This window comes from Ambystoma mexicanum, chromosome 1p (assembly GCF_040938575.1).
Source record: "Ambystoma mexicanum isolate Mex_15411 chromosome 1p, UKY_AmexF1_1, whole genome shotgun sequence".
Lineage (NCBI taxonomy): Eukaryota > Metazoa > Chordata > Amphibia > Caudata > Ambystomatidae > Ambystoma > Ambystoma mexicanum.
In genome coordinates this window covers 179050521-179075343 of record NC_090921.1, presented here as the reverse complement: position 1 = coordinate 179075343, position 24823 = coordinate 179050521, and the positions used below count along the sequence as shown (strand labels likewise).

The 24823-nt window shown below is 47.3% G+C and overlaps 1 protein-coding gene across 1 annotated transcript in view; it reads right to left on the bottom strand.

Moving 5' to 3' along the window:
* The window catches only part of WRAP53 (WD repeat containing antisense to TP53), a 322488-nt gene that overhangs the window by 274194 nt on the left and 23471 nt on the right, over positions 1 to 24823 (bottom strand). The window lies entirely within an intron of this gene.

Sequence of the window (24823 nt, the reverse complement as noted above, 5' to 3'; positions counted from 1 at the left end):
GCAATCCTGAAATAATCATTCGATAGGATTGATGTCCAGCACATTGGCATAATCGACCTTGGAAACAAAGTGATCCCAGGACCACCTTGGAAGTGAGCTCCCAGCACCACGGCATGGCTCTCTTTGGTGACAAAAAAATATATTGGGCAAGAGATACAGCTGGCGATAGCTCTGTAATTTCTTTAAAACTTGTTCTTGAAATGCAATCAAATAACAAAAGTGTAAGAGACACTTACAAGGACAGTAGGCGGTCTTGGCGATTGATCGGCTTGCTAAATGGCAACCCATACTCTATTCAGATTCCTGAAAGGGCATGGTTGTTGCTGGGCAGATTCTGACTGGGAGTTAACTATTGCACAGCTACCAAAGTACTGGTGTGGTCCGGAAAGGAGGTTCACGTTGTGCGTGCCATATTTGTGACTGGGGATGCAGCGAAGTTGGCGCAATGTTGCAATTTTATATGTATCCAGTGTAGTTAATGTGAATGGGATGTGTTACTTTCAGTGTTACTTTGTTTAAGTTAATACACTTTAGATTGGGCACAGCAAGATAAATGTCAAAAACGCCATTGAAATATACACATGATCTAGATGTGGTGTGCTACGAAGTGCCTAGAAGCTGGGCAATGAGGAGTTTCATAATGCGCATGCGAGGAAGGGACTCGTCATGGAAAACCTACTGTGAAGAGGACATTATAGATAATAAACATACACACATAGGGAATTTACAAATCTAAATGTAGTCAGTTCTTTTCAAGGCAAATTCTGAACGACTGGGAATAACTGGCTTTGCAGGTTTGCAGGCCGAAGGAGAGGTAAGGATTAACCGACCAGATGGTCAGCCGACAAGGCGTACAGGGTTTTTATGGCTTGGTAGTATCACGGAAGGAATATCAGAGGGATTTGAACATTTGTCTTTTGACCAGCAACAGGCTTGGGGGGCGGCGGGTGGGGTGGGGGCTACGCTTGAAGCCCGAGGGACAAAAACTGCACTGAAAATGGGTACATGTGGCTGGCTGACATAACCCGGAGCAGACATTGGGGTGGGGCGGGGGGGGGGGTCGTCGAGCGTTGGCGTGCTGCTGCATACTCGGACCCTCTGTGCTCTCTCCTCACCTGTTGGCTCACCCTGGCATGCTGCAGTTCATTGCAATGGAAATATCTCAGAAACTGTGCATCCATGGGCCTTGAAACGTGATGCGAGGCCCTAAGGGACCTTGCGTTTTGTTCCTCGTGTCGAGAACGATCCTTCTACGACCACATTGATGTTTCGCCGATTTCAGACAACCGTCTCATGCAAGAAGCTGCTGAGATCCAGTGAAAGGGGCGCAGTGTCCAAATGTTATGAAGTCAGCAATGTCCCAACAGGTAACTATGCAACATTGGTACAGATTGGTGAACCAGTGTGGAACTGTAAAATGCACAATGCTTCCCCAAGCCACAAACCTACACATTTTCCCTTTTAGAAATATACAGTAGATTTAATCAGACTGAGCAGAAGGGGATTGATCGAGAAATGCAAAGACCCTAGGTGCCATGAAGCAGATTAACGCTGCATGTGCTGTGCTATAAATCAATACAACCAGAATCCGCTCATCCCCAGAACCCTAAAATCATTTTGAAAGATTAATAGCCAAATAAAAAGTCAATTTCATATCCCTATGATAATTGGCGACAATTCATTTTGGTTAACAGACATGTATTTCAGGGCAATTTTAATGAATATCCGTGGATATGGGTTCTTTTACGCACCAATATAAATTTGTGATTATTTGGCACTAGCAAGGTAAAGGGGCAGTGTACTTCCCATTACGTAGATCAAAGCCAAAGGGTCATCATTACAACAATTCAAACTTGCACCATGTTCCGTTGACGTTTCCTGGTGCATTAATGTTGTACATTTTTTAACTCTTTAACAACATATTAACAACATTCAACAACAAACAACAAATAACAAAATAACACTTCTTGGGGGGGAGGGGGAGCCAGTGCCCACGCTATGGCTGTTCTGGCACTTCCTCTCATCAATGTGCACAGTTCTTTGGTCGCCTATGACAGCTCTGTCTTTTTCCTAGTTTCAGTGAACTATTGTCCAAATAACACTCACGGTTGGTTAGACGCCTCTGCTGGGGCTTTCTCCTTAGTCTGTTGGACTTCGGTCCACACTTTGTCTCGCTTGGGTCTGCTGTGTCTTGTTCATCCCTGGGTCCCAACACATCCTGTAACTGTGCATTCCAGGCCATTATCTTGTCACTACCCACTACTTCCTTGACCCCCTTTGTACCACACTGATCCATACTGTTGTCTCTGCAAGTGCCCATCGGTTCTGGTCGGCCCACCAGGCATCTATGCTGGGCCTTGCGTCGGCCCTCCATGCTATTGCAATCCGGCGCTTAGCCAAGATGCACATCAAGTCCTTCATTTTAGCTATATGTGTCCTTTGGTTACCTCCCCATGGGAACAATCCTAGCAGATAGGATTCCAGCGTCCACCGTTACATTTGCATTCCGCCTGCCGTTGCTCTTGTCTTGATTCCTTCCCAAAAAGTCATTATAACTGGGTAGGGCCAGAACATATTGAGCATGTCTTTGTTTTCTGCCGCACATCTGGCACAGCTTTGGATGTCTTTATTCCCCATTCTAGATATTCTTTTTGGTATGAGATACGCCCTGTGCATAATATAGAGCTGCGTCTGCCTGAATCTTGCGTTTCTAGAGACCTTTTTTGTGTATTTTAGGACCCTCAGACATTCCTGGTCAGTAAAGGTCCTCTGGATTTCCGCCTCTCATTTTTCTCGTACGTGCAGTTCCTTGGGGGTTACTGCTTTTCATGAGCTGTTCATAAAGCCTGGATGTCGTGTGTCCCCCTTCAGAGATATCGTACCATGTGTCTAGATCTTCTTTTATTTCTCCTTCCTCAGTGAGTTCTGGCCAACTCTAATCTTTTGGACCATGCTGTTGTACAGCATGAAATGGCCTGTGTGTATTTCGTATTCTTCTCTCAGGGTGTCAAATTCGACCCATTTCCCTTCCTTCCGCAGGTCCCAAACCTGTGCCACTTATTTGGCTTCCCAGGGTTTTCGGTACACGGCCGGGTGCTAGCCAGCCACACCAGGGGAATTTGCAAGGAGCATCGGTCTTGGATTCCTTGTATCTTCCACGCCTTCCTCCATAGCGTCAACCCCAATCTGACCAGGGTAGGCAGGCTTTCGGTTTGTGCTTCTCCATCCAGATTAGTTCTCGTAGTGAGTCTATGGACGTTTCATCCCCCAACCATCGGAACACAAATTGTAGCTGCCCTGCTAGGTAGTATCTCTCAGTCGGTCACTGTGAATCCCCCACAGAGTGGTAGTCCCTTTGTAGAATGTGTAGTGCTAGTCTGTTCCTCCCCCTCACCCTCCACTGGAATTCTCGCACTATCGTGTTCAATTTCTTGAAGAATGTCCCGGGTATGTTGTAAGGTATATTCGCAAAGTAGTATAACAAACGAGGCAGGACTGTCATTTTCAACAGGGCTGACCTCCCCATTATCCCCAGTGACAATGTCCTCCAGAACTCCATGGCCTTCACTGTCTTTTCTAGGGCTGCTTGTGTGTTGGCGTTGTGCGTGTCTATGGGGTTGTGGTGTATGCCTATGCCCAAATAGCGGAAGGTGTGCAGCACCCACGTGAGGCCCAAGTTCAGCAATTGTTCTATGGGGACCTGTCCAAGTTCTGCAAGGGGTACAAGATGGATATTTCTCATTTTATAGAAATGCCCAATAATTTGACATATGCAGCTATTGCTTCCAGCAGATCTGGGAGGTTCTTTCGTGGGTTTGTGACAAATAAGAGCATAACGTCAGCGTAAAGTGAGAAGAGATGTATGATAGCATCTATTTGTATCCATGTGTCTGCACATGCTGCTCGCAGGAAGGCCGCTAATGGCCCGAAGGCCAATATATAAAGCATGAGGGATAATGGACACCCCGGTTTCGTGCCCCTATATATCCTCCAGGCTTCCGAAATATGCCTCCCTGTGTTGACTCTTGCCTTTGGGTCTTTATACAGTAGCCTGATCCATCGAAGGAAGCCCTCTCCTATGCCAAAGTGAGCTAGTGCGCTGAGCAACCAATTCCAGTTCAAGGAATCAAAGGCTTGGACCATGTCTAAAGACGCTATTGTGCATTCTCCCCGTCTATTACTGGTCTGGTCCACTACATGGTGCACCCTCCGCAAATTCCAAGTAGTGCTGCATCCCGGGACATAGCCCGTTTGGTTAGGATCCACTAACGTGTGTATAACCCTTATAAGCCTATTAGCGAGGACCGGCATCAGGATTTTGCAGTCCCGATTGTAGTTCCTCTGCCGTTAAGGGGTCTCAAGTATCTGAGCCTGCTCTTCATCTAATTTTGGAAGTGCAATCTGGTCTAGGGCATCAGCAATGTCCGAGCTATCTGTTTCCTGAGTATTCGAGTACAAGGACTCATAAAAATTTGAAAATACTTGGTCGATTGCCTCTTGGGTCCTCAGCTCCTCCCCTTTGTTGTCTCTAATCACATTAATCGGGTCTTTTTTAACCTCTTTCTTGGTCAGCCAGGCTAACAGCCTACCCAGCTTGTCCCCCTCTGCATGTAGTCTTTGTGTGGATTTCCCATAATTTAGATTCCCAGCTTCTCCCAGGAGGTATTGCACTGCATCCTAAGGAATATGAGTTTGAGTGGTTCCTCCCCCTTCAAACCTGCTTGTATTATCCACTCTGAGGCGTTCCTTAGTTGGTCCGAAACGTGCTCTTTGTCTTTGGACCTGTGCCCTGTAGTCTGGGTAAATTGCTATTCTGGAGGAGTTCCTGGTTATCACCCCCCCTTCCATTGAGAATGTTAATATTTTCTCACGGTCCTTAAAGTTCATGATCTTGGCGATCATCGGACTTGGGGGCGCTCCCGGTTGAGGTTTCCTGGTCAGGGCTCTGTGGGCGCTCTCCACTGCAAACCTTGGGATAGCACCCCTGCTCCGATCTCTTGCAGCAACAGGTTTTCCACATAGTACGTGGGGTCTCTGCCTTCTTCTCCCTCCGGCAATCCGGACATTGTTCCATCTGGCCCTACCTTCTGCATCTTCTGCCCTGTGCTCTAGGGTTTTTATCTGTTGAAGCACATCCGCCATTTGCGATTGGGCGGTGACGATAACCGTAGTATTGTTCTGTACCTGCTGCTCCGCCGTGCTCACTCAGTCCGCCAGGGACCGTACATCTTGCCTAAGAAGGCCCACATCGACTATGACCGCAACCAGTTTGTGCTCCAAGGACATTTTCAGGGCCGCTATAGCCTCGCTTTCTTATACGGCGTCCGGGAAGGGCCTGCTTTCTTAGTTGTTGCTGCGGAAGTGATTGGGGGTGTCGCTCCTCTGTCAGGTGGTTTCTCGCTGGGCTGCCTGGTTGAAGTTATTCATCGCCTTTGCCGTTAACCCACACTGTAATGTTCTCTCTCCCACTCGCTGTCTCATGGGCTTGATGGGTTAGGTTCTGCGCACCTTTATGATCTGCCTGCTACTTTTCGGAGGTTTACGGGGGTTCGTTAGGTAGTTCATGTGATAATATCCATCTTGGTATGCCTTTCGTTGCAGATAGGCCTCTGTTCCGGGGCGTTTAGCCACCCTCCACTTGCGACTATCTCAGGCCCTTCTTCGTATCTCTGCGTGGGGGTAAAATATAGTATGGCCTGCTTCATTGTGGCTTTAGGTGGATACGATGGATAGTGCCCTCCCACGTATCAGGTTTCCCCGTTTGTTGCGCCGTTTTACGGTGTTTGCACGGTCCTTGCCTAGGGGTGGGTTGGTGCACTTTTCTCCATTCCGGGGGTGTGCAAAGTTATGTACACGCCCTCTCCCTTGGGATCTTAGGGTGCGCTCGCTGTGTTTTGCTTGTTCATGTACCCTTCAGGCTGCCTCATGCAGTAGTCCCACTTGTTGGTTGGTAGGGTTGTCCCCTGCCTCTGTATGTTGCATTCTGCCTCACCCGTGGCTGAGCGGGTCAGGAAGTGCTTGAGGGTGGTAGCGATCCGCACTTGGCTCGCGCTGGTGGACATGGGCTAGTTTCTCCTGCAGATCTCTGCGCCTGTACAATGTGTCAATAGATTGCAGCCTCCCACGTTTGCCTAACTTAGGCCTTGCTTCGTGTTACCTCGTGGTGATATGCGCTCATGAGGTGCAAAAGTTCCTAGTCCTTTGGGCTGGGCGGTATAGATTGGCTTCAGTTGGCTTCAGGCAGACTTGATGGGTTGTACTCTCCCACGTGTCAACTTATTTGTTACACCTATTTCTGGTGTTTTGCACAGTCTGCGGCTCGGGGGTGGGTTGCTGCCCCGTGTCCCTGGCCGATTTCCCCCCCCAGAGCTGCTTCCTCGTGCCTCTTCTCTTACCTTCCCGGTGCACTGTACCGATGTCACCACCTCCCCCCGACCCTATGTGTGGGGTTATCTCCCCTCTCTTTCTCTGAGCATTTTGGGGAGTGCTGCCTGTAGTCAGCATGGTCCCGTGCTCCTCGGGGTACCCCACGCGGTGCTCACGCCTGTAGGTGTGTAAGCTCATCACCCGCCTCTGTATGTTGCCTTCTGCCCCTTCTGTGGCTGGGCGGGTCAGGGAGCTTGGAACGGTTTCAGCGATCCGCTCCTGGCCCACCTCGGCAGATACAGGCCAATATTTCTTGAAGGCTTCTGTGCTGGTAAATTGTCACAATGGACTGGCCTCCTAAATTGCTGGATTCAGATGGATACTTTCCAGGTGCTGTGCCTTCTGATGTGTGCCCCTTACTTGCGCTGTCCCCCGGCGCCCATTCCGGTGTCGGTCTGTCTTACTGCGATGTCGCTCGCCGTGTTGCGCAAGTCTTCACAGCCTCTGCGGCTCTCGCCGGGTCTCTCCCAGGCCTCTTGGGTGCTATGATCACTTGTTGTGGGGGCTCACACGCGGGTGCAGTCTGGCCTCCCTCCTTCGCGCAGGGGCTGCAGTTATTGTCGTTGCTGCGGTGCAGGCTCTCTCCCTCTGTGGTTTAGCCACTGTTCTCATTTGCTACCGGGCTGACTACCTCCGCCACGTCTTGCACAGGGCAAGCGCTTCTCTGCCCGCGCGTGTCTTGTGCAGGTGAGCGGTGCTCCGTTTCTGTCCCTGGGGGGCCGCTGTCCCTCGCTACTGGGGTTGCCTTGAGTTGCCAGCACTCCCTGGGCTGACCAAACCACTGTCCGCGCCGATGCAAACATGTGTGTTCTTCACCTCCCCTTAGGGTTGTTGGTGGGCCTCTGCGCTCACACCGGCTCCCGCTCACTTGGTGTCTTGGTGGCGGTTGCTCTGCCCCTCGATCTGCCTCTCTGCGATGCTCCAGGCAGCTGCGTACACTGGGTGGTCTGGGGTTCGGCTTCCTCCTACTGATCCTGGACGTACATGCCAGTCGCCACCCGTGGTGCGGTTGCCACTGCGACTCGTGCTGCCATACGTCCTCTGTCTTTTGCTGCAAGGGATCCTCTCAGTGAGCCGTGCCGGAGGAGGAACGACGCCATTTTGGTTTCGGCAGCGTAGGTTCTTTTCGTTACTGTAATGCATGTTCCACTTCCCGGTTCTCTCCAGCTATTCACCAGACCTTCCGACACCCCCACATAGCGTTTTCGCAATGTTTGTTTAGCAAATCAAGCCAGCAAAAACAATACGCGTTCAGGATCTCTCCGGAGCGCTGAAGCTCTGCTGCCTACCGCATGGCCGCCAAGACACGCCCCCTTGAATTTATGTAGTAAATTACACATTTTTCTTCATGTGGAGGATATTTCTTTCTGTAAGCAAAATTCCTGGCCACAGAATTCACAGTACCACACAGTCATGGTACATATACCAGTCACAACATCCACTTTTAATGTTATGAAAGTAGATCAATTGAAGAAATTGTGTGTTGGCAGAGGCCTCCCATCCTCTGGAAACAAAGCTGATTTAGTACTGAGATTAATGGATCAATAGGAACGTAGAATTGTGGCTTTACCTTCCAATGGTGATGCAGGAGTTGCTGGGGCTGCTACCAGTACCAGTAATGATGTTACTGTGACTGTCACTATTGAAGAAGGGGGTGGTGATGAGGATGAAGATGATCCCCCTAATGTCTCCCTGTCAACCTCTGATGCTGAGGCTATAGGGGAACTTAAGAAGGAAAAGCTTAGGCTGAGAGAAAAAGAACTTTAGTTCAATATGTATGGCTAAACTTAAATCTGATTTGGAGGCAGTAGGATATGGATCATCAGCTGGAGCTTGCTAGGGGGCAGGCACGACAAGCCTCCTCTAGAGTATCTGGGTGTAGTAGTGGGTGCTCTTCACAGCCAAGGTTTCCTAAGGACCTGCTCAGTATGTATGAGAAAGGTGACATTATTGATTGGTTAACAACATTTGAACATGCTTCTGAGGTGCCATTAGCGGGGGAAGCTGATAATATTGCATGGTTGCTCAGCAAGCAATCCCATTCTGGCTGCAGTGCGATTATGGATATGTCTAAAGGTGACAGGAAAGAATTTGCAAGTTAAAGCAAGCTCTCATCTTAAAGTTTGGGAAGACTCCCGCCCAATATTTGAAAGTATTTAGAGAGTACAAGAAAAAAGAAAGTAACACTTATGTATCCTATGGAACTGATTCTTTGAAGAATCAGAGTGGTTGGTTTGAAGGCTAAGGTGACCAACTTTAAGGGCATGATTGGTGTGGACATGCTCGAACATAGTTTTGCTTCCTGTTCCCCTGAGCTGAAGCAGCATCTGGTGGGCTCTTAGGAGATAGAGCCAAGACGTTCGCCATTGCTTCAGATTTATGGGCAACACAGAGAGTTGCATAAGGACAAACATGCCTCTAGTATGCATGAGGAGGGGAAGAAGCAGAAAGAGAAAAAAAAAAGTGGGTCATCTGATAAAAACCTCCTTCCAAAAGACCCACACAATGTTTAATAAGGGTAAGCCAAAGAGTGATGAAAAGGGTAGAGGGACTAACCATCCCAAGCACAGCAGTAGTTACTCTAAGCCACCCAGTGGATCTTGTGTGGCTTTTGGAGCATGTGGTCATGTGAAGGGAGACCCCAGATGTAAGGGTAAAACCGTGGGGGGTCCACTCTTTGAATCTGGCTCTTTCTCATGATGAGGAAGAAACTCACAGGGGCATCCTTCTCTTCAGATTCCCTATTCTTGGGGATAGGATCTGAAAATGTGAGGAAGTGGGGATCTGGGGTGTCTCACGTTGGATTATGCTGCCGGAACACACGGGCTAATAAGCCCTGGAGATGTAGTGTGTTGGGACCCTGCACCGCTTTTGGACAACAATTCCAATGATTCTGTGGAGCTTGCTTTGTACGGTGCACGTGATCAGCACAACGTCATGGGTCGCCTTTTAAGCTCCTACCCGGCCCGCGCTGCTTACTGGTGATTTCTATCGATGCAGGGACAGGTCAGGGATCTGGAGCAGGGTCATGGCAGCACACCAGGAACAGAGACGAGTGGAAGCAGCTGCCTGTCCTGCTGGCGGTTCAATCTGCCAAACGTTGAAGTGCACAAGAGATCTTTCAATAAGCCGGTCGCGGAGTACAGTGCAGTGTATCTCACTTGCACTACAGAGTCTGGGGAGATCCTGGGAAGGCTCCCCAGTCATCAGATAGGTTCATGAACAGTGTATACTTGTTGGTATGTTTCCTGTGTTTTATGAAGTCAACAGGAATAGAGGGCATTCTGGAAAAACGCTCAGTTTGTGCTATGAACCTGCAGCCATTAACGCTTCGATGTGCTTGGGAATCCCTGTTTGTTTGTCCTGCTACTACGTGTTATGAAGTGCAAAAGGCTACTACATGCTAATGCCAAGTGTGCTTATAGGCTGCTTATGTTGCTACTTGTTTGTGCAATTACCTCACGTGCCATCATGTTCATTAGATGCTCGGGAGTCCTTAATTAAGAAACAGTGTATGCTCCAGGGTTTCAGGTGCCCTTGATTAAGGAAGGGAAAGTGTGGAATAACTGACAGGTGTTCGTTTGAACTGGGAGACATGTCTATGCTTCCAGTTGCCATTGTACGCAAGGTAAAAACACTATGGGTACACGTGCAGTGCAAAATAGGAATACATGTTTTTCCCCTCAAACCCACTTCCCCCTATCCAATGATATTTCCTAATCCTCTTACCGTTTTTCTTAACTTTCCCCCCACTCCCCCATTCAGCTTCCATGGTCAGGAAGGAGTTGTGTGGAAGTAGTTTTAATTTCCGTGGTATCCTATGAACCTAGAGTTGCTGAGGATTATGCGTATTGTGGGTGACACAGTAGAATCACCCTGCACAAGGTCTCAGACCAAGGCTGGCCTGGCCAAGTCCAAGGTTAAGCCTAAGCCAAAGGGGAAACCCAAGGTAAAAGGAGACAAAAAACCAAAACAGAGGGAAAGAAAATATTCCCCCAAACTCACCTATCACCGAGGTGGAGTCCGTTGGCCAATCCCCTCAATCTGGCGAGGTAGAGGGTCTGCCTGAAGTGCTCAACACCCTTGACCACCCTGAACTGCAAGGTTTACCTGCAGAAGGAGGTCCATATAGGGAAGGGTTCAGTAAGGGCCAACGCGAGTGCCCATCTATAGAAGGCCTTAGGATACAGGCCTGTTTCCAACTTAAGGGTGAACCTTCTCGGAAACATAGAATCTACTGGGAAGGTGGGCTCCTGCACAGCTAGCCCACAAAGTCCATTGAAGGAGACCACATGAGGTTGGTGGTTCGCCTTCAAATAAGACCCTTCTGCCTAAAATTAGCACATGAGGTTCCCCTTGCAAGTCATCTTGGAGCTAAGAAAACTAAGGAGAGGATATACATGCATTTCTACTGGCCTAAAATGGGTGTTCAGGTAGAAAGCCACTGCAGGAGTTGTACCACTTGCCAGACTTCTGGTAAAAGTGGTACAAAGATTCAGACTCCAGGGGTATCCATCCCTGTATTGGGTACCTCTTGAGAGGGTATGGATTGACTGTTGACCCTCAACATCCTCAGACAGCAGGTGCATCTCAGTAGTAGATCATGCCTTGCGGTCATCCCACTGAAGACAATGACTGCCAGGTCAGTTGCTAGGGCATTACTTGGCATTTTTACTATGGTTGGCGTCCCCAAAGAAGCTGCGTCAGATAGAGGCAGCAACTGTATGTCAAAGTACATGCAAGCCATGAAGAAGGAGTGTGGAGTCTCCCATAGGTTATCAGATTACCGCCCCCAGACAAATGGCTTAGCTGAAAGGTTAGACAGGACTATCAAAAGCATGATTGGGGCTATTGAAGAACCCTAAAAGAGAAAGTGTGATCTCGTAATGCCATGCTTACCCTTTGTCTACACAGAGGTGCCTCAGGAAGGGGTTAGATTCAGCCTATTTGAACTTCATTTTGGTCACCCTATCAGGGGACCCCTGGCTATAGTCAAGGAGGGATGGGAACTCCTAACTCCCCCTGTGACTACCAATGTAGAGGAATGTGTGCTTGGGATAAGAAAGAGGATGGCCCTCTGTTAGGTAAGAATTGATGTAGTCACACTGTGGAGGCTACACAACACTTATCTGCTTGGTATTAGGTAACCCACCTTTTGGTATAGGTCTGTACTACACACATTGGTAGTGTGACTGAGCAGGCAGGCAGGCCTATCTCAAGAGGGGTAAACGGGAGTTGTAGCAATGAAAGTCCTAAATACAACTAACCAAGTAACACTTGCGCTCAAGGTTTCGTTTATAACTAGTCATTTATTTAACATCAAGTTTTAAGTAAGCGTTCTTTAAAAAGGCAATTCGTCTAACAATGCAAATATACTTTAAAAAGAAATACTGTTTAGAATCAAAACAAGTTAGTGGATAATCTTTGAATATGCTTCATACACACTTGCTACACCCTGAGATGACTTCAATCACAGGGACAGTAAAGCATTTATATAATCCCACTTGTTATACTTTGCAGATTCTGAGGTTGCAGAAAGGAAAAGTTTAAGGAAGGAAAAAGGTTTAAGAGGGTGTCAGTATATGTGGAATCTTACATCTTCCAATAAAATCTAGACAAGCCTTTCCCGGCAATAACAGTCTAAAACAAATTACCCCTTATGAAGGGCAGCAATATCAAAGTCAATGAGCAAGAAGAGTCGGCAGGGAGCCAGAACAGCCAAGTCAATTTGAAACAGTTTATGGAGCTGAAGCACGTCTTACAATCAAAGTCTTTCACAAAGTTAGAGGGTTTGTTAAATAAATTCCCTTGTAGGGGCACAGGCTGTGAAGCCTGTGGATGGAGAGCTGAAATAAACTCTAAAAGATTAACCAGTTTAATTCCCAACGGAGAACAGCACAGCCAAAAGACAGTGAGGTAAGTACCCACATTCTAAACATTATCTCTGGTTTGAATAAGAGTGGTCCAGCTGTATTCTGTCCTGTTAATCAGTGCAGACCCGGATGTTCCCGAGTCTCAGTCGTGGGGACAAGAGGGAGGACGTCAGGAGGGCTCATGCGGCGGCAGCTACGGGCTCTTTTCGGTTCAGCATCACTTCGCAGTTTCAGCTCTTGATAAACAGCACCGTTGCAGATCTTGGTTGGGCTTCCTTCACTCTGGTGAGGGGACTCGGGCTCTAGCCGTCCTGCTTCTGAGGCGTCCTTAGGAGACTCCTGGAGCTTCTGGCCAGATTTCCGACGTTGCACTAGATCACAGATTTCTCGACCCCCGGCACTCGGTTCTTGCAGCAGCAAAGAAGTACAGCCAGTCAGGGTAGATGGTCCAGTGGAGTCGTCTCAGGGTTAGTTGGACCCACTAACCCAGGGGAAGAAGGAGTCCCTTCCGGATCTTCTCTGTCGAATTGAGAAAAAAAATAAAAAACAGCAGCAGTGCTTCACCGGCAATTCAACAGTCCAGGAGGATGCAGCAAGCTTTGTTCACGGTTTGTCGGGTATTTCTCCAGTGGTCTACTCTGCCTCTAATCCCCAAAGCCTCGTCTTTTAAGAAGGTTTCTCCCATTCACGCACAACCCAAGATGTCAAATCACACAGCAGGGTTGCTGTCCTGAAAGGACAGCCAGCCAGCCACCAATCAGGACTGGATGCATTCAGGCATTCCTAGAGACAAAGGATGGGGGAGTTTCGGGAACCTCCCTTACATCCTGCCCTTCCAGACACACTGGAGCCAGAGGCAGGCTTCAGGGCTGAAGACCGCCAAAGGCAAGACAAACAAAGGGCTCAAATTTGCCTTGACGCACAGAGTAAAACCCAAAAAGACCTCACAAACAGAAAATGGCGAAAAAAGAAGACCGGGGCCATTTTGACAAAAATGGTCAACGATGGGTGCTGTACTGGAATTAAACCACTGCCACCAGCCTTTTCAAGTATTAAGGGTAACAAACATCTTTACATGGGAATTTAGGATAAGGGGCTACTAGGTAATCCCCCCAGCACTAAACATAAGATGGGGTGTGCTGGACCGACAGAGAAAAGGTCAATAAAGTCAATTTCACTTTACTATTTCTTGGGAACTGTAGTTCACCCAAGAAAAGGTTTTAAAACCTTAGAAGAAACCTAAAAGGGATTATCTGACACTGCACTGAAGGCGATGTGTATCACCATACAAAAAGTAGATACCTATGGAGTTTGTCAGACTCCAAAAACAGTAAAAACACAGTCCAAATCAGGTCAAAACACATGTGGGAGTGAGAAAAAAAAGTCTCACTTATTTTAGGGTAGAAATTAAAAAGTCCTAAGTCCAGCAAAAGAGCTGGGGGTCTCTAAGGAGGGAGGATTTTTGCACAGAAATGAACATTCTCCCCAACACCCTCCCAATGGCTCAGGTCAATGTTAAGTTGAAGGCTGGTCAAGCATTAGTAAAATACAGACATGACCAGAAGGCTTCACTTATCCATTTTACTCCAGGCCAGCAAGTCCCGATTATGAATCCTATAATGCCTATAGCTTTACAGGACAAACAGTCAGGCCCTTACACAGTTGTGGAGCAAGAGGGTAATGTAAAATATTGGACCTTGGAAGGCCTGGTCAGGGCCCAAAAGTGTTCTATATAAATAGACTGAAGGCATTCCCTAGGGTTGAAACGGCTGCTCTGTTCCTGGCTTCAGACAGGGAGGAAGAGGAATCTGAACCACTATCCTTGTTCTCACTTATTTCAGGTTTGACACCTTGGTGCAAACAGGACATTGCCACTGGAGAAAGTATGTCTACCAAATGTAGGAGTTATAGAATGTCAGATAAAGTCAGATTCCCACATCAAGTCTGAGGTCAACAAGATATTGGATCTAGGGGCGATTGAGCCCTCTAGCAGTCCTTGGTCCAATCCAGTGGTTCTGGTGCCAAAAGCAGGTACATCTGATTTGGGATTCTGCATAGACTATAGAGCTCAGAATGCGGTCACCTAGACATATGTCCACCCTCTACCAAGAACTGATCAGTTGGTGGACAAGATGGGTGCTTCAAAGTACCTCACCACCTATTGACAAATATCCCTATCAGAAAGTGTGAAGGAGAAGACCAGCTTTTCAACTCCAGAAGGGTTTTACCAGTTCAGGGTAATGATATTTCGATTGAAGATGCCGCTGCCACATTGCAAAGGCTAGTAAATGATGTTCTGAATGGGTTGGATGATTTCTGCATAGCATATCCTGATGATGCTGCAGTCTACAGCCCCACTTGGGAGGCACTTGTGGAACACCCGGGAAACGTGCTGCAGGATCTTCAGAAGGCCCACCTGACCATAAATGCAAACCAGTGTCAAATTAGTCACGGTTCAGGGGTCTACCTTGGACATGAAGTAGAGGGCAGGGGGAGAGGGGGTAGATTCAACCTCTTCCCACTAAGGTGCGTCACCCCCACTACTCAGACCCAGGTGAGGGGCCGTTCTGGGCCTCACTGGGTATCACCGAAATCTCATGGCAGACTATGGGACCATAGCTACCCTTGTGACTGCTCTTAACTCCTAAGAAGCCAAAGAAGGTAACTTGGAGTTAGGAGTGTGAACATGCCTTCCAAGGCTTAAAGGACTCCTTGTGCCCGGCCCTGTTCTCATGGAAACTGACTATCAGACCTTTTATTGTGCAGACAGAACTGCTCCAATCCCAGATCAGAAAGGCAGAGAACTGAGGTCCTACCTCGCTGGGACCCACTTCATTGTGCAGACTGACCATAGGCTCTTAAAGTGGCTGATGAACAGGACGGGAGAGAATCCTAAACTGCTCAGGTGGTCCATTAGCCTTCAAGATTTTGGCTCCACCATTCAACATAGGCAGGTGTTCAACATTGCAATGCTGATGGGTTGTCCTGAGGGATTAACCGACCTGACCATGTGACTCATCCAGGAGTGGATTAGTCCCCCATTCATTGTCTGGGAGGGGCGAGTGTTAGGAAAATAATTCCCTTGAAGCAACTTTTCCTCCATTTCTATGGACCCCTAATCTTTTTGATTTACACACGGTCCTGACTTTTTACAGTGCAGTCAAGCCTTCACCTTCACTGCCTTGGCCTTTTCGCTCCCATGTTATGGGGAAAATGACTAGTCCTTCAGAATGTCAAAACAAGGAAACTAGGTTTCCCTTAGTTTTGTTACTTTGTTGCCTGTCTGGCTAACTTTTTATCATTGCACAATGCATCTTACAATGCCATGCAATAGGTTTCTGTTATGTGACCCTAGACTCCACTGAAGGGATTTTTTTCGGTTACCTAAAATGTGCTAAATGACAAACTGGTGACAGCAGTTACTTTTAACTATATTTCGGGTGAGCCTTCCCACATTTGCCACGTTTGGCTGCCCACGGTGGATAATGTCCTACAACGGACGTGCCACAAGGTTTTCGTTTGTACCATGGCCATCTTGTGGTTTTGCCTTCTTCCTGCCCCCTTGGTCAGGAAAATCATTGTATGGTGATACACGTGCCCGGGAACCAAAGGTGTCACAGGCTAGTGCAGGACATGTGTGGAGGAACCAGGAAGTGGATTGGGACTGTCTGATCCAAATCCACAACCTGGCTCTAGAAAGTCTGGTGTGCATGCAAACCTGAGACCCGCAGTGGTCCCTGATTGGATCACTGCTGGCGTGCATGTCTGGTGCAGATCTTGCCACTGGAGGGCTGAGTCAGTGCACTCACCTAACTTTGGATAAGGGGAGCCCTGCAACCGTTCCAGCAGATCTCACGAAGGTGCCAAGTATCCTGAGAAGACGAGCAGATGAAGGTCGATCTGGAGATGTACTTGACGAGGCTTGGCAACCGAATCCTACTGCTGTCTAAGAGGCCCTGTTTGGCGACTGATCTCGGAAGGCCTTCATAGGAGCTTCAACCCTTTGGAGTGGTGGGACCAACCATTCCCGACGTCTCCTGGTAACCCTGCAAGTGAGCCTGCTTGGAAGTGTCACTGCGCCATTGAAGGGGCAGTGCAGCTCCAGTTTGGGCTACAAGCATAGGAGCGCCATTGTTGCGTCTTTTGACCCAAGCCTTCGGGGATCATCAGCTTATCCAACAAAACACTCTTTCGCCAAGGCTCCTTGGGGGAAACTGCGACAGCTGAATTCTTGTGTCTGTTACCTTTTTCAGCAAGCATGGTGGCCTCTCAGAAGCATGAATAAAACACTGCCCACCAGTCAAAACGCCACCCACCGGTAGGGTTTAACCACACAGAGGAATGACTTCCTCCTGGCGATACTTGGCAACCGAATCCTACTGCTGTCCAAGAGGCCATGTCCCAGCAATATAAGTGGAACAATACCTGGCAGAGGATGGTACAGGCCATGAAGAGTACAAGAAAAACAAGATCCTGTCCATTACCATTGTATATCCATAATGTCAAAAAGGCATCCAAGTCTTGAAAGGTCCTTTCTAAATACCTACGTAACTAAATGAAGAAAACACAAGCAACAAACGCTATGTTCTGGATCCAGGGTCCATAGTTCCCAAGTAACTTGAACTGTTGCAAGAACACATCCGTCTGATTTGCCACGGCTAAAATAGTCTCTGTAAAGGCGGTGGAGCTCAGGTGTAGTGCGACGCCCTAGAGGAAAGGACCTTCGAGTGTCGCACTGTCACGTGGTCCCCACAACACAGATGACGGATGTGGCGGTTGTTCGATCCTGGCGCTGTGCCTGAAACCTCGTGGGAAGCCGGTGAGCCCCTGTGTAGTAAGCGGGGAAACGTGGGGTGGAGTGCAGATTCTATATTTAACATTTGTATAGCTCGCATAACCCATAGGCTTCTAGGTACTTTTTCCTAAGAATTCGGTTACATTGATTACTTGACTTAACAGGGTACAGAGATTACATAGAAAGGTCCCAACAGATGTCAGGTTCAGGGGTGACATCATTGTAAATTACAGATTACAAAGTGTAATTACATTAATGTCAATGATGAGACCTACATTAGGTCACAAAAGTATCAGAGTGAGGATTACAGCGCTTTCTTACTAGCAGTGCTTTCTTAACAAAGTCGCCCGGTCACAGTCGCACCAGTCATTCCCTGCTTTAATTCCAGTGCCCCGATATGTGCTGCCTTGTGCATTTGTCCTCCAGAACAGAGTGCAGCAGCTCCTGTGACCAGACGGACTGGTCTCTGCACCTGTGGAATCTGGGAACCAAAAGGAAGGTGGGAAAATGTACCCCTGGTGACAAACTCTGGACCTGTCAAGTCTGCATCAAAACCAAAGTAAGAGTGAGGAGTAGTGAGGATACTTACTGGTGGGTTTATTTAATCTACAGAGCTTCTAACTTTGGAGCTAAGTTTTGTAAAACTTTGGCTTGGGTAATACTTGTTATCTAAAAGCCACCTGAAATCTGGGAAAAGTTGTGTTAGCAATAATAGATACTGACCTGACTTGAATCCACCCTCACATCTTCAGAACACTACTCCTAACGTTTTCCAGTATCCCAAAAAGTACTGGAACTTTGCAAACTTTCGGCATTCCTCTGTGCTCTTACGCGCTCGTTGAACATTGGCCACAAGTCTCCACTCATTTTAGGGATGGACTTTTCAAGTATGGATTGTAATTTCTGAAGAGTTTGGGTATGCAAATTAACAAGGGGGGTCCTGGGAGTCCCTCTGCCAGACATTAGTCCTGGTTACGGGAGACTTACCCAGAGTCTTTAGCTCACTATCTTTCACAGAGAAGAAATATCCCACACATATCAGTCTTTGTCCTGCCCTTGGGCAGTCCAGCACTGAAATGCTAGGCAATTCTCCTCTGAACAAGAGTACCAACAGAAACCCCAGACACGTGTTTCGGTCTGGTTGGACCTCATCAGTAGGGTGGATCTGTGCCTCTCTAAGAATAGTGAGCAAGGGGTCCACGTCTGGATTCCCCTAGTAACTTAGGGTGAGACCCAAAGTTACTTGAATATGCAAATTAACAAGGGGGGTCCTGGGAGTCCCTCTGCCAGACATTAGTCCTGGTTACGAGAGACTTACCAAGAGTCTTTTGCTCACTATCTTTCACAGAGAAGAAATATCCCACACATATCAGTCTTTGTCCTGCCCTGGGGCAGTCCAGCACTGAAATGCTAGGCAATTCTCCTCTGAACAAGAGTACCAACAGAAACCCCAGACACGTGTTTCGGTCTGGTTGGACCTCATCAGTAGGGTGGATCTGTGCCTCTCTAAGAATAGTGAGCAAGGGGTCCACGTCTGGATTCCCCTAGTAACTTAGGGTGAGACCCAAAGTTACTTGAATATGCAAATTAACAAGGGGGGTCCTGGGAGTCCCTCTGCCAGACATTAGTCCTGGTTACGAGAGACTTACCCAGAGTCTTTAGCTCACTATCTTTCACAGAGAAGAAATATCCCACACAGATCAGTCTTTGTCCTGCCCAGAGTTTGGGTGCCAACTAAATTACTTACCTTCTTCCTTTACAGTTAGTGGTGAAGTAATTGATTTTTGGGTACCAACTAATGTGACTGTATATATGCTCTATACTAGATAGTGTTGTGCAATACTTTACTTGCAGCATTTTTTCATGTGCTGCCTTGGGCCTACAATAAACAGTATATTTTTTATAACTGACTAAGTCTAATTATTGGTGTTTCACTGTGTGGACTCATTGTGGACCTCACACCACACTAACCACTCCTGAGACTAAGCCTTGACCATTCTCTCCATGTTACCTTGATTGGTGCGACTTCAGCTCACAGAAGAAATCCCCGTTATCCAACAAGGGTGGCCTCCTAAACCTGTCCACAAGGACAGAGTTTAGAAATCTATTCCAACAATGACAAAGGGAGCGAACAGGTCAGTGCAGCGTGTTTATTGGATCCGGAGCTGTGACTTTGCACTCTGTGCTGCCACCGGCAGAGCACTGCTTAACGAGAGAGCAGGGACCTTATAGTGTCCTGTCATGGTCAGCCGGGCCCGGCAAGCAGATCACTGAGCAGACAGAGATCCGTGCACCGGGGGGATCGTGTATGGATTTTGACTGATGAACACGGTGCATCATGAGCACAGAGATTTTGGTGGTTCCACAGGGAGGAACAACGGCTGCAAGGAGCCTCTCTAAAAACATCCTTAAAAGGGAAAAAAGGTGAGGCAGGGGATTTTACACCTGTAGCAGTACAATGGGAAGCCTGCCCCCACAGTCTTTGCCCCAGTACAATGGGAAGCCTGCCCCCACAATCTTTGCCCAATCAGGGGGAAACCAGGCTGAAGTCGTATCCATGGAACAAAGACTTTCAGGACTATGTCCTGGCAATCCGTCGATCTTCATATAGTATAGAGCAGTGCAGGGCGCTCTTAATGCACTGTCTGGGCTTTGAGGTAAGGATGATCCTTAAAAGCTTACCAGAATTAGGAGTTGCCGAACACTTGCCCAATGTAGATGAGGTAATTTTGCATAACATGGACGGGCATTTTGAAAGGTACTACTTTGATATAAGTGAACAAAGAAGAGGAAAGTGAATAGAAGACAACATCACGGGACTGAGGGATATAGCCAACAGGTGTAACTTTGGTTCAACTTATGAGAGATTAGGGGATCAATTCCTGCTGAAAGTGAAAGAATAAAATAAGATCTGGACAAAGGGTGATCCTAGCCTAGATGAAGTATTAGACATTGTCAAGAAAATTTAACATATGATGGCTTGTGTGTGGGTGCTAGAAAAGAAGGAAGAAACGGCTGTGGTTGGAGATGGTGTCTGTGGTGGTCGGTGATGAAAAGAAAAGTGGTGCAAATATTTTGCAGAGAATACCCATGCAACAAAATAAGAAATAAGGCACACATGAACACTGAAGGGACAGATTCCAAGGGTGCCAATGTTTATAAAGGTGGGGTTGGTTCCAAAATTAAGAGGATGTACTACCACATCAGAAACATTCCACTTTACGAACTCTGGTACCTGCCCAGGTCTTAAGGCCGAATGTCTTAAGTTGGCAGAAAGGGACATTTCGCATGGTGCTATGAAAACGTTTCACGCAAGGGGGTTAAAGAAATTAACATGGAAGAGGATAAAGTTGTCAGCGATAACAATAGGTTTGACGGTGAAGGTGTTACTTAGTCATTGAGCCAAGTAGGGCCAAGGTACAAGAAGGGAGAGACGCCACAGATTGTAGTCGTGGTGAATGGGATAGAGGTAACCATCCTGATCGACACTGGGTCGGATTATACTATAATAGACTATAAGGTATAGTAAAGAAGGCATGTTACCAAACAGTGACGACCGATACAAGTGATCACAGTTCAAGGGCGTTTATTGAACTTTAAAAATGGGTTGGAAAAACGCCTGTCTAATCCTAAATCTAAAGATGGGAGTAAGCTTCGATCATCAAATAATAACAGTCCTACTAGAGTCTTGTCAAACTAAAAGGGGCCTATACTAATAATCAAATGAACACTTGTGTAGCAAAGGTAGCTATTTAAGTAGCCCTCTTCAATGAAAGGACAGCTCAACCTGCATTCCTTTCTTGCCCCCGGTGCTCTCTTTGCCCTCCTTTCTTCGTTCACTTCAAGTGCTCATGGAGGGAAAGTGCAGCAGTAATCATCTCCTCTATTTAAGTGCCAAAGGCATGTGTAGGAGTGATAGGCAAGAATTTCTTTTTCAAATAATTGCAAACCAGAAGTAATCAGGATGATACTTTTATTAAGCTTTCTATATCCTGTCTGGCAAAGACCAGTATGTGTCAACTTTATATCCTTTAAAAAGACAGTCCTGCATTTCCATTCCTAAAATGTAAGTTGTTATAATACACAATTACAGTATTGATACCGTAAAACACTGCATCTCCATGCTTTACAGTAAAGTTTAGGTTACTGTATCGAAATTTCATAGTGCCAACTATATTTCATTTTGTTTGGCAAGATGCATCATGTTTCCTAGTGAACATTTGAAATCTACATGATCGCATGATGGAAAGCTATTGATGGCAAACCTAATTTTGTAACCTGCAGGTTGCATACATCTTGCAACTGGTGCTCAAGACCGAACCCTACTCCTTGACATTCTATATTATCACCCTGTTGCTTTATACCAGGACAGGGGAGTTGCTAGGTCTGGAAAAGACCCGGGGCTAAGCTGATGTCAGAACTGTTGGGACTGGGGGCTAGCTAGTCTTTTGGCTGTAGCTCCTGAGATTCTATCCGGGGCTACAACCAAAAGATCAGGAGCTATAGCCCCCTTAGCCCCCCCCTAGCAACGCCCCTGTACCAGGAGCCGTGAAAGTGAGAGGACCACAAACTACAATAGTCAACCTAGTTCGGCCAGTTCTCTGCCTGCTATGCAATCCACTGTGCTTAGTCTTTCTTTCCTCCTACATAAGGAATATGCAAAGGGAACTAAATGTTTATGCAATCATTCGATCCAGTCCGTACATCTACAGATCTACTGCAATATCAAACACTGTAGTTAGCCTCTAGAGCTCGCTTTGCTTCATGATTGTATTATATATTACCACCTACAGCAGACAGCTGGCCAAACTGTTTGCAGAGCCTTTATCATATCTATTTATTTGTGTCCATTCATGAAGCAAACCTTTTACATTTTACAGACACTCATCTATGGCTTGCAAAGTCTTTTTGCACAGTCAAGTAGATTTTATGAAGGGCGAGTAGCATTTACAAGAGATGTTTGAAACTTTTATTTAGCATTTACTTTGTTTGCAGTAAATGTCAAATAAGTGTGACGGTGCATGGCTGGCCTCTGGGTGACATCAGTGTGCCAAACAAAGCCTGTTTGTAGCGACATGCACCATTTTACAGAAATCACATTTTAAATGGGTTGTCCTCTGTTGCTATGGGCTGAGTGCATTTCTCTTAGGTAAACTAAGTTAACTGACATGCAGGTCTAGCTGACTCCTCTCACTAATGTCTTATTTCAGCGGTATGCAAAACTGCTGTATTGTTGGTCATTTCATGTTTTTAATAATTATTAATAATAATAATAATAATAATAATAATAATAATAATAATAATAATAATAATAATACAAATAACATCAATGTGCCTCTCTGCACCAAAGGGAGTTGGGTTACCAAAGGAAAAAAGTGAAAATGGTGGAACGCTTTTTAGGGGGGCTGTGGGGCACCCCAAAGGGTCTGGGAATTTTCTAATGGGATGGGGCGTTAACACCCCCCCCCCCAGCCGCAATGGAGTGGGTGCCATGTCATGCAGCCCTCCCTGAGACCAGATATCTGCTCCTAGGAACGGACACCTGAGCCCAGGGAGGAGTGCAGGATATCCCTCCCCCCCCCCCCATCTGCCCCTGGGGAGGGCTACATGAGATGGGCCGCCCCTCCAACTTGGCCATGTGTGGATTCACACGGGTGTCCTCTTTTGGGAAATGCATGGGCCCCTGTTTTCCTTGCTGGCTTCAACACCCTAGGCCCAAATCTGTAGGTTGCCCACATGAACAAAATGGACAGTGGCGAAAGGCTTGGTGTTACCAGTGGGTTACCAGTTTCCTTTTGCGCCCCCGGTAGGTGCACCCACACATGTGAGGTACCGTTTTCATCAGGACACGTGTGGGGACGCAGGAAGGTAGGCCATGTGTTGTTGGCGGTGTGTTTCGGTGGGTTGCCAGAGCGAAATGTCTGAGAATTGTCTACATTTCCAGCCAATTTCAGAGACATTTCCCTGTGTCCACTCACCGAAACACGTCGCCAACAACAGATGTCATACCTTCTCGTGTTCCTACAGGTGTCCCGACGTAAAAGGTACCCCACATGTGTGGGGGCACCTACCGGGGGCGCAAAAGGAAAAGGGTAACTCTGGTAACGCCAAGCCTTTCGCCACAGCACAATTTGTTCATGTGGGCAACCTGCAGATTTGGGCCTAAGGTGTCGAAGCCAGCAAGGAAAACGGGGAACCCCATGCATTTCCCAAAAGAGGACATCGTGGGAATGCACAGAGGTCTGACTTGCGCAAAGCGGCCCAGAATGTATTACCCAGAACCCCAGACAAAGTGAACATTGTGTTTTTTCCCCACCAAATATCACACTTTGTCGGGGATTGTGGCTAATAAAAACTGGAGCAATTTGATCAAGGCAGACCTCTGGATTCCCACGGGTGTCCTCTTTTTGGAAATGCATGGGGTTCCCTCTTTTCCTTGGTGACTTGGACACCCGAGGCCCATATCTGTATGTTGTGCTTGTCTGGAGAAAGTGTGAAATTCAGGTGTGTAAACAGGCTTGGGGTTACTTGTGTTTTAGGCTTTCCGCTTGGCGCCCAAGTAGGTGCACCCACACATGTGAGGTACCGTTTTCATCGGAACACCTGTGGGAACGCGGGATGGTAGGCCATGTGTTGTTGGCAGTGTGTTCCGATGGGTGCGCCGAGTGAAATGTGCGGAAAATGTGTCCCCCCCCCCACATTTTGGACTTTGCAGGGGTGTCTGGGTAATATATTCTGGGCCGATTTGCGCAACTCATACCTGTGTGGATTCCCACGGGTGTCCTCTTTTCGAAAATGCATGGGGTTCCCAGTTTTCCTTGGTGGCTTGGACACCCGAGGCCCATAACTGTATGTTGCGCTTGTCTGGAGAAAGTGTGAAATTCAGGTGTGTAAACAGGCTTGGGGTTACTTGTGTTTTAGGCTTTCCCCTTGGCGCCCAGGTAGGTGCACCCACACATGTGAGGTACCGTTTTCATCGGCACACCTGTGGGAACGCGGGAGGGTATAACATTTGTTGTGTTTGTGTGGTTTTCATAACGTTTTGACCCATTTGCTGGTGCCCTTTGTCACACAACCCTTTCATTTCCCAAATGTGACCTACATTTAGTCGCTGCTTTAGGCACCATACACTTTTGTAACCTGCACAAGTCACCTACCCTTGAAAAGGTCTGCCTGTGCACTTTCAAAAATAGTGTACTTGCCGTTCCTCACCACATTGGTTTTCCCGATTTACACATGCTAAGTGCGTCTGTTCAGGCAGTGAGTGTAAAACTCCTGTGTACCATGGCTCAGTGTGTGGCTTGTGGTATTGCTTGTTTTGTAAAACACTACAAAAAATGTGTGCTTTCCTAACTGCAAGAGTCGGTGGAATGTATCGGAGCATTGCTTTTCTCAAAATTCATAGAAGCCATTGCCGTCCCAAGCCAACCATGTCCAACACATACCTTTTTTTTTTTGGTAATTTTCCCCGCTTTTCCCCCCCCAATCTATGGCATTTTCCCCTACCTAGTGTTTGCCTGGCCTACGCAAATCACCCCTTCCTAAACTTGGAATTTTGTCTACTTTTCAGAAATATATGCATTTCTGTCCTCCAATTCGGCTTTCCTACCCTTTTCTCCCAGTCCGTCCATGCATGTCCAATTGGCAAAAATCGCCTACCTCTCACAAAACAGTTGATAACCACATTAAAAAAAAAAACGTTTCCACTCAACCTGTTCTTGAAAGCCAG